Source organism: Paroedura picta, chromosome 2, assembly GCF_049243985.1.
Source record: "Paroedura picta isolate Pp20150507F chromosome 2, Ppicta_v3.0, whole genome shotgun sequence".
Taxonomy (NCBI): Eukaryota; Metazoa; Chordata; class Lepidosauria; order Squamata; family Gekkonidae; genus Paroedura; species Paroedura picta.
The window spans coordinates 78,063,608-78,078,206 of record NC_135370.1 but is presented as its reverse complement, the minus strand read 5'-3'; the positions used below and the strand labels follow the sequence as shown (position 1 = coordinate 78,078,206).

The 14,599-nt window shown below is 46.0% G+C and overlaps 1 long non-coding RNA gene across 1 annotated transcript; it reads left to right on the top strand.

The window, feature by feature from the left end:
• The first annotated feature begins 324 nt into the window (after positions 1–324).
• LOC143828730 (uncharacterized) lies at positions 325–1,659 on the top strand. The gene is made up of 3 exons (XR_013227837.1): positions 325–1,158; positions 1,278–1,397; positions 1,531–1,659. It is a non-coding gene; the product is annotated as an uncharacterized LOC143828730 (long non-coding RNA).
• The last annotated feature ends 12,940 nt before the right edge of the window (positions 1,660–14,599 follow it).

The window sequence follows — 14,599 nt, the reverse complement described above, 5'->3', positions numbered from 1 at the left end:
GTTTTTCCTACTCTGTTGTTGAATAAAGTTTTGTGTTCTTTGTTTAACCTTGTCTTGTGCGGTTTGTGTACTTTGCCAGCAAAAAAACGGGGATTCTCTGGTCCAAAAGCACTTTGACAGCCCTAAATGCTCCCCACTGAAATTGACAAACACAATACGGAAGCGCTGAATGGGGAAAGTTCGGGGAGGCGTGTAGCCAGGAAGTATTGGCGACCCCTGTCAAACCGGAGGATCAATCCACTCATGTTCCAATGAATAATTTTATTGGTGGGCAGCTTTGATACATTTAAAAAACGGGGTGGTCGATCGGAGCAACGCACGTTCGTTCCCTAACCGTCATTCCGAAGATGCCGAAGCCACGGAAGGGCTCCTTCTGGCAGCGCGCCGAGGCTGAGGCACTTCTGGAGCTTGTGCTCCAATCGAAAAGTGTTGGCCGCCTTATGGCCAGCACCCACTGCCACACCAAGGGTGCTTACCTGGTGTTGGCTTCAAAGCTGAGGGAGAGGGGCTACGTCCGGACCTGGGAGCAGGTCCGGACAAAATTCAAGCGACTTAAGCTGGACTTCCTAAACAGTCTGGAACAGTGGGGGGGGATCCCGCAGCCAAGTGGGAGGACGGTCTTCCACGACCAGATGGTTAAAATATGGGAGAAGGCTGGGAAGCCCCCCCTGGACATGAGGAGGCATATGGGTGAGTGCTGCCCTCGTTGTGTTTTGCCCTTAAACATGCATGGAATGACTAGCTGCCTCTTTCCCCTACTGTCCCCAATGAAATTCGAGAAAGTATTTAGATGCTGTCAACCCCCTCTGACTTAGCCCTCCAGTACTGTAGAACCACTTTGGTGTTTTACCCTTAAACATGCATGGAATGACTAGCTGCCTCTTTCCCCTACTGTCCCCAATGAAATTCGAGAAAGTATTTAGATGCTGTCAACCCCCTCAGACTTAGCCAGCCAGTACTGTAGAACCACTTTGGTTATGCGCTTAGACTCTAACTGTGGTGTGTCCACCAGCTGTGTTTCATCTCTGTTTTGTGTGCTTTTAATTATGATTTGTCTTTTTCTTTGCCCAGCCACACAATCACCATCCAAGCTGGCAACAGCACCTGAGCGTGAGGAGGGGGAGGAAGAGGGACCTTCCACCTCGGGACAGGCTGCAGGTGAGAGTTTTATGTCTGTGAGGGAGACCCATGTGTGTGTACCCCCATGGAGCCATATGGGAGCCTGATGTGATGCTTCCTTTTGGAGTGTGATCAAATTCTTTGTTTGATTTCTATAGCTGAAACTGTGGAGGCAAGGCTGCGTGCCATGGAGGCCAGAGTTACTTCCCTGGAGGCTCAAGTGGCAGAGCTGAAAGGGGAGATTGAGCAGCAAAGGCAACAGAGGGAGGCGGAAGAACGTAGGTTATGTTCCCCACTGCCCAACTCTTCTCACACTGTGGCTAAGGCCACTTAAAAGTGTATGCATGTAAACTAAAGAAATTTGAAAATATGTGTGGCACTAATGTGTACTTTTTCTCCCTCCCCACACAGTTAAGAAGAAGGAGGATGAGGACCTCTTCCGCCGCAAAGTCCGGGGGTCCGTGGGAAGGTTGAGCAGGAGAGTGAGGGAGATGGAAGGGGCTGGGCAGGGGAGCAGTGGGACCTGAGTTTTGTTTCCTGTTTGTGTTTTGGGGTAGGGGTTGGGGGGGGGGCTCCAAGTTTCATTCCCTAATGTTTTTCCCCTGTTAAATGTATACTTTTGTTAAAAAAAATAGGTTTTCCAGGGGGGTGGGGGGTGGTGGTGCTGGTGGGGCTCCAAGTTTCATTCCCTAATGTTTTTCCCATGTTAAAATGTTTTTTAAAATAAAATGTTATTGCAAATTTTATAACAAGACTCCAGTGTGACTTCTTAAACTCGCACATATTTAACCCCACACCACACTCCTAAAACTCCTTGAACTAACACCCCTCCAACCTCCAACCCACACAGCAGTACCACAATATAGACAATCACTAGAGAGGCCGCTTTCGGCCTTGCAGATTCTACAGTAGGGTACACAGAGACAGAGTCAAAAATATAAACTTTATTCAACAAACAACAAAACACAGATAACATGAAATAGAAAAAGTGGGCAAAACTAGGAGGGGGAGTACTTGTCTGCTGGTTTTATTTTTCTCTTTCCGAGAATAGTCCTCCTTCTTGTTTGGGTGGAGGCATTCTGAGAGGGAGTCGGTGGGGTGGGTGCTGGAAGTGGTGGTGTTGGTGTGGGTGGTGGTGGGGGGGGGGGGCGATTTGTGGAGGGTAGGCCCTTTCCATGACCACTACAGCCCTCTCCATGAGTCTCCTTATCAGTCGCACCTCCTCCACGCCTTCGCGTAGGATTTGGTTTGTCTCTCTAAGGACTGCCCTCAATTTTCTCCCCTCCTGGGCAATGAGTGTGAGCATGGCTTGGTCAGCGGCCGCGGCACGCCGTGACTCCTCATAGCAGTGCTCAAGGAGCCTCTCTCCCACGCTTGTCAAGACGGAGACGCGCCTCAGCCTGCCGCGTTCCCTCGTAAGCCTCTCCTCTGCTGGGAGCGCACCTCTAGGTGGTGGGCTGCCTGGAGCCAGGGGTGGTTCCTCCTCCTCATCTGAAAGAACCTCTGTTGGCAAAAAATGAGAAACAAAACTGTTAGTAACATCAATAAAGTCAAAACACACCATGGTGGACATGGTGTTCTTTTTTGTCCCCGTGTTTTCCTGCCAAGAATTTAAACAATCCCCGGCGAGCACATGGCTATTGTTTGTTTGCCCATGGTGTGCTTTTACTTTTGCCTACTTTCACAGCAGGACTCTCAACAATTAAAAGGGAGCACATGGTTAGTGCCTAGCGACATTGTCCTGCAGCTATGGCTCGAAAGGAACAGGTCATGCACGCTCACCATCTTGAATCTGTATCCGCCTGCGCCGGGCAGGAGGTCCAAGCACCCCAGGCTGTTCCTCCTCCTGTGTTCCGGGTATGAAATCTGCAAAAAAAGGAAAAAAAACAGATCTAGGACCAAAGGGTGGCAAAGCCAGCTTCAAAGCCTACACCAGCAACGCAGAGGGACTCTCTTCTTTCTCTTAGCAGTGCTGCTGCCCTGAACAAACAGAAAAGCACAAAGCAGTTAAAACAGCCCCCCCCCCCTATTTTTACTAATACTTACCAATGTTAGTTGATGCCCCCGAATCACTATCCACGTCAGGTGCTGCTGGAGACTCTAGGGGCCCCGTCCCTGGCAACTGTGTCTCTGTGGACAAGAGCAGAAAATAGTGAAAAATGAGCAAGCATACACCATGAACCACAAAGCAAGCTCCCAAAGTAGTGAGCCAAAGTACTGCAGAAGGCCTATGGGCGAGGCATGCAGCAAATATTTTGGGGCTGTTGGTTAAACATGACCGTTTCAAATACTAACCACATCAAGCACTCCACAGCCAACCATCTTTTAAAATCTTTTAAAAATTAAAATTAAATTATAAAATTAAAACCGTTTCAAATAGTAACCACAGCAAGCACTCCACAGCCTACCATCTTTTAAAATCTTTTAAAAATTAAAATTAAATTATAAAATTAAAACCGTTTCAAATAGTAACCACAGCAAGCACTCCACAGCCTACCATCTTTTAAAATCTTTTAAAAATTAAAATTAAATTATAAAATTAAAACCGTTTCAAATAGTAACCATAGCAAGCACTCCACAGCCTACCATCTTATGCGTTGCAACGAACACACGAGAAAACGATGCCCAAACGTCAGAACACACATTTGCTCAAAAGGAAATATAAAATAAAAAGAAAATCACTTACCGGAGGCAAGGGGCGTTTGCTCAGGAGCCTCCTCTGGCTCCCCAGGAACGATGGCGATCAGGTCCAGCGTTACCGATTCCGCGGCTCGTTGCTGGACGGGGGGTGGAGGGCGAAAGCTGGACGAGGTGCCCTCGCCGGGATCCTCCTCAGCGGGTGGTTCCTCGACCGGGGCAGCCGGCTTCCGAACCACCTTAAGGCTCCGGCCGACGCGCTTCGGCCTGCCGGATCCTTCCCCGTCTCCGTACAGCTGGCGCTGCTCCTCGAAGTAGGGGCAGGTAACCTTTTCGTTGCCGGAACCCTTATTATGGTTCACGGCACGCATGTACTCTGCCCTCATTGTCTTGGTCTTCGACCGGCATTCAAGGCCGGTCCTGTTGTGGCCCAGGGCGCGCATCTTAATGGCCACTTGTTCGAAGACCTCCCTATTCCTGTGGGAGGACTGGAACGCGTCCTGGATTTTCTCCTCCGAGAAAATCCCGATCAGGTCCCTGATCTCCGCGTCCCTCCAAGTTGGGCCACGGCCGGTTGCAGGGACGGACGAGGCTTGAGAAGACGATTCCATGTTGCTTTCGCTAGTAGCTGAGCAAAATGGTGGTGGGAGGTGCAGGGTGCAACGGATCATATACCTTCCCGCACACAAAGACAAAGGGACTAGCCGGCTCCTGATTGGTAGAGGGCAGTAGGGGACACGCGCATTGGCCACATTAGGTCACATGTCACGTTCAAAGCTCCTCGCGCGGGAACAGGATCTGCTCCTAATGGCCAGATTGGCGCCCTTGTTGTTTGACTTAACGCATGCGCTTATTCGTTTACACGCGAGAAGAGCAGTTTGAACATGCAGCGGGAGCCATTTTAGGAAAATGTCCGCCATTACACAAACGCATGCCGGTGTTCAACCGAGAGCAAGTGCGGCAGTACTCGGCAGTTCCCCAATAATATTCACCAGCCACAGCATAAATCAACCAAACATGACATGTTACTGGCGTACGTTCGTTGGCACGCTCAGAGGAATGTTTTTTAAAATGAACGGGGGACGGCGACTCCGCTTGCCGGAGGTCTAGCTGCCAATGGAAGGGGTTGTCCGCACCCAAGCACAAGCACGCACCGGGAACCACACAAAGACCCACTACACATAAGCCGCCCCTCATGATATCACCTCGAATCATGTCTATTGAACCCCTGTAAGCTAAGCAGGAGACTGCGAGCGGCGACCGTTCGTTGGCACGCTCAGAGGAAAATTTTTTAAAATGAACGGGGGACGGCAACTCCGCTTGCCGGAGGTCTAGCCGCCAATGGAAGGGGTTGTCCGCACCCAAGCACAAGCACGCACCGGGAACCACACAAAGACCCACTACACATAAGCCGCCCCTCATGATATCACCACGAATCATGTCTATTGAACCCCTCTAAGCTAAGCAGGAGACTGCGAGCGGCGAATGTTCGTTGGCACGCTCAGAGGAAAATTTTTTAAAATGCTCCCTGTACGTTGACTCCGCTAGGACTGGCCGATGGTAGACGGGGTTTTAAGCTTTGGGCAAATTTTGGGAACGTGACGGTGTGTGCCACTGTGCTTGTGAAAAACTCTTGTGGTGTCCGGGCAGAATTTCCGAAAGTGATCGTGCTTGAAAGCCAGTCGCTGTCCCGTTGCCTCGTAGATCCCCGCTCGCTCGGAGAAAAAAAAAATGGCGAACAGTTCGCCGGAAGTTTGGAGGACAGGCTCGGGAGGAGGGACTTTGAAGAACCCGCAACAATGGTAACGCACAGGTCTTTAGCGCTACTGTTGCAGATTGGTTGCAGGAGTGTATCGCTATCCGGAGGGTGAATCCAGTTTTCTGGATTCCCCTAAAAGCGCTACAACGAAGCGCTTTTTGCGGTTCGGTTTCAGGATTGTTGCAGATCGTTAACGACGTCGTGCGTTATGGCAAATTAGTAGCGTTTTCAATCAGCAACCATTGTGCTATTTTTAAGCCGTGGGAAATGCCCCTGTGAATCTCCCCCCCCCCCATATCTAGCCAGAACTGTTCTACATGTAGTTTAAAGAGATTACTGTAGGTCCTCTCTTCTGCTGCCAATGGGAACAGCTCCCTGCCCTTGTCTAAGTGACAACCTTTCAAATACTTGAAGACTCCAATCATCCCCTCTCTTTGCCTTCTCTTCTCCAGGCTAACCTAAGCAGGGATGGCCTGACTGATATATGGATGGGAGCCCTCCAAGGAATACCAGGGGCATGACATAGAGGCAGGCAATGACAAATTGCCTCTGAATGTCTCTGCCTTGGAAACTCTAGAGATGCCATAAGTCAAGTGTCACTTCATAGCACTTTCTGGTACCACCACCATCACCACATGCTGTGCTGTAATTTTCATTGATTACCATTATTCCACAATCTTTTTCATGGTCATTCACTAACTCAAACTCCCATCAATATATATAAACATTTAGGATTTTTTGTTTTACTCCCAAATATATAATTTCATACTTATTTCTACTAACCTTCTATTGCCCTATTGTTGTCTAATTGCTTATTTTAAGGAGATCCTCCTGGAGCTCTTCACAATCCGCTTTGTTTCACAACTGTTCTGACCGAGCAGTAATATCTGGGTTCTCTCAGCCTCACCCACCTCACAGGATGTTTGTTGTGGGGAGAGGAGAGGGAAGCAGATTGTAAGCCTCTTTGAGACTCCTTTGGGAAGAAAAAAGCGGCACATAAAAACCAACTCTTCTTCTTCATCATCATCCTGATGCCTGGAATCTACATACTTAGCAATTTACTGCTAACCCCCAATTTCAAATAATTCACAAAGCAATTAACAGCACCAGTAATAAGGTAGGAACTTTGAAAGCTACAGGATGAACAAACAGTTGGCATGATATAGGCCCATTATGCACGGAGGGGAAGGTCCACATTTGGGGTGGAATGGCGTCGCCTAAAATCACCGATAACGCATGGAGCCGGCTGCAACCAGCCGCAGATTTGGTGCATGCCGCCGAAAAAGCCGCGTTAGTGAAACACGGAAGAAAGCGCAGCTTCCGGGTGACCGGGGCACAACCACAAGCGGCGCCGGGGTTGCCACGTGCATAATTGGTTACTCTGGGTTTTGCCGCCGTTGCGTCCCGTGCGTAAGCAGTTTGCTTCGCGTCTTCCCCCTCCATGTTTTCCATGTGACTCGAAATCACCGTTTCAGCAGCCGTACATAATAGGCCATAGTGTAGAGACGAATGGGGGTAGAGACCCCTGCAACTGCTAGAATTGAAATGCAAGTTTGCCTTGAAGGCCATGAACAGTTGAGATTATGCAGTGAACTAGACCAGTAAAATGCATTATCTTCAATCTTTTTTCTCCCTCCCTCCCTCTTTCTTTCTTTCGTCCCAATTGATTTGTGGAAACCCCATAGTATTTTCAAGACCAGAGAGGTTTCTAATCAAAGAATTATAGAATTGGAAGGTATCTCCTGGGTCATCTAGTCCTACCCCTGCACTATTTATTTATTTGATTTATATCCCACCACTCCCCAAGGGCTCGTGGTGGTTTACAATTCATTAAAACCCAAATAAAATCCCATAATAATAAAATAATCTCACATAAAAACCAGCAATCAGTAAAAAGGATCCGGCGGAAAACCTCGTCCCAATTTAGTCCACCTAATACTATCTCAAGCGGGAAGGGAAAAAGAAGAAGAGAAGGAAGGGAGAGGGCGCTGATGGAATACGCTACCACCGCTTCTATGGGGGGGGGCACCGATCTACTGGCTGATCTATGCAGGACACTCTCAACCCTATCGCTCATCCCCTGTAACCTGCCACCCCCTTGAGCCTTCACAGAATCAGCCTCTCTGTCAGATGGCTATCCAGCTTCTGTTTAAAAATTTCCAAAGATGGAGAACCCACCACCTCCTGAGGAAGCCTGAGAAACCGCTCTGTCAGGAACTTCTTCCGGATGTTTAGATGGAATTTTATCCCATTGGATCTGGCCCGCCCCTCTGGTTCAAAGGTGATTTGCCATTGCCTGCCTCTGCGTTGTTTGGAGGGCTCTGGTGAGATTGGGCTTGCCTGGGCTATCTAAGCCAGGGCCTCTCCAGCCTATGGCACTGCAGTGTGTGTGTGTGTGCGCGCGCAAGAGAGAGAGAAGATAAAATTACACACTATTAAAAATGACACCTTGCTGAAAGGGTATCGATAAGGTATAACAGGATTGTTTCTTATTCTAACTGCAGGATTATACTTCTTCTAAAGAATACCAGAGCAGAGAAATATAATTTCCTGGAGATAAGAATAAAAACAAGTTAAACAAAAAACAGTTTAAAAACTATTTTCACAGCAGAATTTCTGCCAACAAGTGCCTTGCTGTCGCCATCTTGAATTGTATGAGCCACAGAATTATAGCTGAGTTAACCAAGTGTAAGAGTGTGTTTCCCACACTAGCTAATATGATACGTGGGATGTCATCTCAAGCGGGAAGAGCCTATGACTGTGGTAATATGTATTAACTGAAGCAAGGGAAAATTTCCTAGTGATAATTAAAGCACATTAACATGCATGTATGCTTTCCACCTAAGATTTAATTGGGTGACAGCTCTAGAATGCACCTTCCCTTCAGTCCCAGAGTGTGGAGGGGAATGCTGAAGAGGGGGAGGGCAGATGATGCCTTTATCAATGACAAAATCTTCCAGAACACAGCAGCTGGAGTTACAATTCTAAGGAGGCTCCAGTATGGGGGTGGGGAGTATTTTGTTATTTCCTCTCACCCCATTTTGTACCAACAAATTTTTTTTTCAAATCACCTAACAGTTTGTCTGATAAAAGCAATTTGAGGGTGGCTCTTGTCAGTGGGAAAATGGCGAGGCCAAGAAGGTTTAATAAGTCCTCTCTTGCTCAAAGCACCTCATCCTCCGGGGCAAGAGAGAACAACTCTGGCTTGGGAAATATCTGGAGATTTGGCAGGTGGGGACTGAGGAGGGGAGGGATCTTAGCAGAACATAATTTCATAGAGTCCACCCTCCCAAGCAGCCATTTCTCCAGGGTTACTAGTTTCCATAGTCTGGAGATCAGTAGTAACTCTTAAAGATCCCCAGGCCCCATCTGGAAGTTGGCAATCCTCCAATTATGTTACATGAATGTACAGCTTGGTTTTGTATGAACCTCAAGGGCAAAGGTCCATTCATCAACCAGTTCCCAGCCCTTCAACTAGACTGAGGTTTTGCAATTTGACTGGTGTGCGTCGACTGCATTTATGAAGTATTTGATCCTCACCTGTGGGAGTTACTCATACACAGAACTGCCCTTTAGTCTCTTTCTCAGTTGAATTTCTTTTGAAATGAAGAAGTCAGAAGCCGGAAAAGAAGAAATGACAGAGTGAAAAACAACAAAAATGTTCTTTATTTATGGCTCAATGACCATGAAGATAGTGCAAACCTTTTGCTGTCTGCATGTGCAATTACTGTATCAAAGAAAGATTGTTACATAAATTCAGGATAAAATGATGACATGAAGTCCACCCACTTAATGAGCCCCACTTTCCATTTAGGTCGTCTGTTTCCCACCCTCACTTTTCATATTTATGCACATTACTGTATGAGATGGGCTGACTCACAGGACCAGAGCACATGCAGTTTCATTTCTGCTGATGATACATTCACTTCCACCTATGTACAGAGACTCAGAAAGCTGATGGAGGCTGTGTGAAATTGGGAAGTAAAACTGAAGGCTGATCATAAATCATAATATGTCACATTTTAGAAAGTTCTTATAACACAGCGAGAGAATGACCACCATTTAGTGACATTTTCCCTTCCTTTGGTTGTCAATACTATGCCTGCCCCACTTGCTGCCAGGGCCAGATTTACATGAAAAGAGGCCCTAGGCTATTCCTTCTTATGTGGCCCTTTCACCTCCCACTTTTAAGTTTGTAAATTACATGAGAGATAATAAAATACATCATTACTGTGATATATATCAATATGTTAAAAGAAACATGTTGTGATTGGTACTAACCTTTATAAAAATGTGGAATATAGGCCCCTCTTGATCTTGAGGCCCTAGGCTGAAGCCTAGTTAGCCTATAGGAAAATCTGGCCCTGCTTGCTGCCAATGACATATTCCATGGTTGTTCCCCTCCCCAAAACACATTTTCCAATATGAGTGTGTACAGCAGACAGCTATGCCCATTCCACTTCCTTGAAGTAGGTTTCGCTCTAATATCTGTGGCTGCAAACTTGCGCTTATTGCATGCATATATTACATTTTTATGTCTACGTAGCAGCCACAATCCAACATAAAATTCAAGTCACAAGATCCCTGAATTGCTGTTGGGTTGTGACCTATGTGTAAAGAAGCCCTAACCCTAACCCTAAGGACCACCAGCCCCAGGCCTTGAATAGCTGTGAGTTGAGCAGTGGCCTAGAAGGGAAAGATTCAGGAGGCACAGCTGTTTATGGTGGCATCTCGAGAAAGTGAAGGAAGCGTTTCTGCCATGAACAAGCATGACCAGATGGTTTGTGCAAAAGCACCCACTGGTTGAACTTACCATGATCATCCTCATTGGCAGGTTAGTTGAGGCCCTTGTTGGATGTCTCTGCTTTTTGTAGCTGTGAGGTTGGCCAAATTTTATTAGGATTTTTGCCTATTTACTTATAGAATCATAGAGTTGGAAGGGGCAATACAGGATCAGCCCTAAGTATCCTAAAGCAGTGGTCCCCAACTTTTTTATCACCGGGGACCACTCAACGCTTGTCAATTTTACTGAAGCCCGGTGTGTGTGTATGTGTGTGGGGGGGTACTTTACTCCTCTACTCTCAACCACTGCCCTAATGCTCTCTGATCGCTATAGTAATGTTTAAACATCCCTTCAAAATAAGATACAGACACGCCACAACAATGAACATAAGGAACATTTAATTTTCATGGAAATTTTAACTCATGACAATGACAAATCAATGGGAACCCTGAGCTTGTTTCTCTGCAACGAGATAGTCCCATCTGGGAGTGATGGGAGACAATGACACCCAAAGTGTGTTGTAAAGGGCCGGGGGGGGGGGGGAGAAGGCGTCTTTTGCGGCCCACCTCCAATTAGTCGACAGACTACATGTGGTCGACAGACCACATGTGGTCCGCAGCCCACAGGTTGGGGATCGCTATCCTAAAGCATCCAAGAAAAGTGTGTATCCAACCTTTGCTTGAAGACTGCCACTGAGGGGGAGCTCACCACCTCCTTAGGCAGCCTATTCTACTGCTGAACTACTCTGACTGTGAAAAATTTTTTCCTGATATCTAGCCTATATCGTTATACTTGTAGTTTAAACCCATTACTGTGTGTCCTCTCCTCTGCAGCCAACGGAAACAGCATCCTGCCCTCCTCCAAGTGACAACCTTTCAAATACTTAAAGAGGGCTATCATGTCCCCTCTCAACCTCCTTTTCTCCAGGCTGAACATTCCCAAGTCCCTCAACCTATCTTCATAGGGCTTGGTCCCTTGGCTCCAGATCATCTTCGTCGCTCTCCTCTGTACCCTTTCAATTTTATCTACGTCCTTCTTGAAGTGAGGCCTCCAGAACTGCACACAGTACTCCAGGTGTGGTCTGACCAGTGCTGTATACAATGGGGCTATGACATCTTGTGATTTTGATGTGATGCCCCTGTTGATCCAACCCAAAATGGCATTTGTCTTTTTTACCACTGCATCACACTGCCTGCTCATGTTTAGTTTACAATCCACAAGTACTCCAAGGTCTCGTTCACACACAGTGTTACCTAGAAGCGTATCCCCCATCCAGTAGGCATGCTTTTCATCTTTCTGACCCAGATGCAGAACTTTACAATTATCTTTATTAAATTGCATCTTGTTCCATCACATATTTCGTTATGTTGGATCATCATGAATTTTGCTGCTGTTGCTTGTAAAAGGAAGAAGGGCAGGGCTGTGAACCCAGAGTCTGAAGTCTATGCTTATTTCCCAGCTGAGTACAGACTTCCTCTTGGGCCTCAATGCCTCATCAGCCAAATCAGAATGCATCTTCCCCACAAATGAGCTGTGGCTGGACAGGGTTAGTGCTGCAACCAAAGTATATAATCTAAAGAATTTAAAAACTAGTGAATGCATTCTAGTGTCCCTCCTTTCCCTCCTAGAACTGGCTATCACTTTGTAGGTACATATTTGTTTATGAAGGGTTTGAATATGCAAAGGGCACGAAGCACCAGACTGCTCAAAGGAATAAAGTACTTTTATTATGAAGAGAAATAACTTGATCTAGCAAGAGCAAAGTCCTAACAGTCTGCATACATCAGTCTGTAGTGGCAGTAAGCAGGAAGAAAGTGCGTGCGAAGGAGCAGGACATCTCCAATTGAGCCAGTCAGGGAACGGGAGTTCCCAAGCACAATACAGCCCCTTGTTCAACACTGCCCATAATTTTGGCCACAAATCTCGCACATGGGGTGGGGGGGGCTTTGTTTTTTATTTGAGGAGCCTGTAAACGATTAAGTGCCAGCTCCTACGCCTGCGGAAAAGGTCTTTCCGATACACTGAAGGAACGAATATGCGTTGCTACAGGTGTTTTCGGGTTTTTTAAAAAGAGTTCTTAAAGGGAAACACAAACACAACAGTTAATTGGCTGTTAAGGGGCGGGAGGAAGCATGGAAAAATATTGCCTCCCCTATTGCGATTTCGGCGAGACCGGAAACGTGTGCGTTACGAGAACAGCACTAGTGGGAGAGCCTTTTTTCGCTAGAAACAGCTGTGTGCCGTACCGCGATCTGCCGCTTTTGCCTGCAGCACTTTTCAATAGCGCACAGATTTAGCCACATTGCCCTTTGTGCGGAATGGCCCTCAGTATAAATAATTCTATGTTTTTCTCCAAGTTACAATTCATAATTAAAAAAAATTCATCAAGTACTCTACTCCAATATTTTCTTGCATTTTTACAATCCCACCACATATGATAGTAATCGCCCTTTTCAAATTTACATTTCCAACACTTGCATTTTTTTTTATCCCTCTTTGCAATCTTTGCTGGGGTAAGGTGCCATCGGTACATCATTTTATAGTGGTTTTCCCTAATTACATAACAAGGAGTAAATCTCATATCTCGCATCCATAATCTTTCCCAGGTCACTAAATTAATTGAGTAACCTATGTCCTTAGCCCATTGAATCATCCCTTCCTTAACTCTCTCTTCTTCCATGGACCACTCAAGTAGATATTTATACAATTTAGAAATCTCTCAGCCCTCTTTATCTAGTATTTCTTTCTGAGGGGCAAATACCTTTTTTTCATGGACCTTAAATAAGTTATTAATCTGAAGATATGAAAACTAATCCACCGATTTTCCCTTAAGTTCTTCTCTAGATAGAAATTTAAAATTCCTTCCTTCTGTATAAATCAAATCTTTATATGTAAGCCAATCTGATTTACCACTTTTTCCTGACCTCCTAAGCATTTCTTCTGGTGACAACCATAGTGGAGTAGATGGTTCAAGTCTTTGTCTGTATTTTTTCCATACCATAATTAATTTTTTCCTAACACAATGTTATTTAAATTTCCTATGGATTCTATCCTTATCATGCCAAATGTATCCATGCTAATTGAATTGTTTGTTGAATCCTTCTAGGTCTAATAGCTTGTTGTCCTTCAGCTGAATCCAACCTTTCATCCAAGTCAATGAAGCTGCTTCATGATAAATTTGAAAATCAGGGAGTGAGAGAACTCCTCTTTCCTTTGAATCCATTAACAATTTAAACCTAATCCTGGATTTTGGGGAAGAGAAAAGACCTTAGCTAGGGCTGCCAGCTCTGGGTTGGAAATTCCTGGAGAATTTGGGGCTAGAGCCAGATGAGGTTGTGGTTTGAGGAGGGGAGGAACCCTCCTACTAGCATAGTTAGCATTCCCCAGGTGAACTGTTCTCTTTTGCCCATAGATCATGTCCCATCCAATGCTGACATCTGTAGATTAATGGCCACTAAAGACAGGGGCTTTTCTTTAGTGGTGCCAGAATCCAGAACTGATTCCTTGTAGTATTCACCCAAGGCCTAGCCTATTCACAAGGCCTCATGGCAAGACTTGGGCTGATTTGTTTTATCTGCTGTATGTCACTGTCTGCTTTAATTTTTGTTGGGTGGATACTTCTTATATTTCCTTGTTTTTTCCTCCTACTCCTGATCTATTTGGTTATGTTGCATCCTGCACAGCTATTTTTTATTCCGGCTTTATCAGTAAGAAGTTTTAAGTGGTTTTGGGCAGATATATTGCTTTGTTTACATTTATTAGCCATGTTGGAAGGTGCAGGTTGAATCCATGAATGGAAAGGGTGACAACATGTGATTGATTCTCTCCTCCTGCAGACCTTCAACACCAGTTTGGGCTTCCCTTGAAAGGGGGATGGTGCATAAATGCCAATGGAGATCCATGCCATTAGGGAAGTAAGTCTGTAGAATTTGAGCATATGATTGAGAAGTGGGATAGAATTTATAAATTTCAAGTCTCGGTACTATAACCCTAACCACATTATTTCTTAACTAGCAAGAAAGCCCATTGCAACCAGGAATGCAATGGGCGCTAGGACCCAGGGGACACCAGGAGGTGCTTTTTTTTTTCTGCTGCGTGGAGCTGTGAAAGGCTCCTACAGGGTTTTTTTTTCTGCTGCTTGGAGCTGTGAAAGGCTCCTACAGGGTTTTTTTTCTGCTGCTTGGAGCTGTGAAAGGCTCCTGCAGGGTTTTTTTTTCCTGCTAGCTCTCGTGGGCGTGCCGGCTTGGAGCTCCTACAGGGGTTTTTTTTCCTGCTGCTTGGAGCTGGGAAAGGCTCCTTCA